Source organism: Etheostoma spectabile, chromosome 10 (genome assembly GCF_008692095.1).
Source record: "Etheostoma spectabile isolate EspeVRDwgs_2016 chromosome 10, UIUC_Espe_1.0, whole genome shotgun sequence".
In the NCBI taxonomy this organism is placed as follows: domain Eukaryota; kingdom Metazoa; phylum Chordata; class Actinopteri; order Perciformes; family Percidae; genus Etheostoma; species Etheostoma spectabile.
In genome coordinates, this window is record NC_045742.1 from 11,036,998 (window position 1) to 11,037,997 (window position 1,000).

Below are 1,000 nucleotides of genomic sequence, written 5' to 3' on the forward strand. Positions count from 1 at the left end.
GTGTGTGTGTGTGTGTGTGTGTGTGTGTGTGTGTGTGTGTGTGTGTGTGGACATGCACACTCACGGATATCTGCAGGTCGATAGTGCCGCCTGTTATGTAACAGAAGTGGAATTGCTCCGAATCTGGCCAAGCGGTTGACATCCCCTCACACCAAGTTGATGAGGCTCTCAGATCAATACTCTTCTCACCTCAAACCCTTATTTTGCTGGGAGAAAAGTACACACAAACCCAGCATAGACACATACACTCACACTCACCCAGCAAGAGTTCATTAACACTGCCAATGGTCCTCCATGATAGACTGCAGGCAGCACTCATGAACACCCACACAAACCCTAACCAGACATGCACACACACACACACACGTCCCCTCAATGCCCACAGGAGGAGATGATAATACCGGGCATCTCTGGAGCTGAGCAGGTCCCCTTTAATAATAAAATAATACTTCCACTTTCTCAATCCATTTTCTCCTGTCTCAATAGCTCAATAGGTCATGTCAAATATACAGTAAAGAGCCACTGGACAAAACACTCTGGGATTATCACAGCTTTCAGTTGTCGATACACTAGGTGTTAGATTTTCAGACACTGAATGAATATCAAAAATAAAAAGTAGAGTTAGCTTGACAACATGGTACCTTGAGATTTTGGACCCTGTGCACTATTCAGGATTAAGCAACATTCGAATTGAAATCTGATGACTGTTGTAGTGTGGTTTGCTTATGTTGCCAGGCCACTGACCATAGAGTTGTGAAGTGGAGAGAGCAGCTGGTTTCAGAAGTGTCTTTTCCATTCACCTTTTCTTTAAACCATAGCCTCAATTTTGCTCAATTGAGAAATACGAGACTCTTCCTTAGGGCTGCACAATTAATCGAATTTTAATTGCAATCACAATTTTGACTTCCCACGATCAAATTTGCGTGATCGAGCAATCCGCTCTGTCAACCCGTCTGATCATGTGCCAGTCAGAGTAGTTCCCTGCACCCCGTGCAGCTTA

General features: G+C 44.3%; 1 protein-coding gene across 1 annotated transcript in view; it reads left to right on the forward strand.

The window, feature by feature from the left end:
• The window catches only part of enox2 (ecto-NOX disulfide-thiol exchanger 2), a 171,644-nt gene that overhangs the window by 155,591 nt on the left and 15,053 nt on the right, over positions 1–1,000 (forward strand).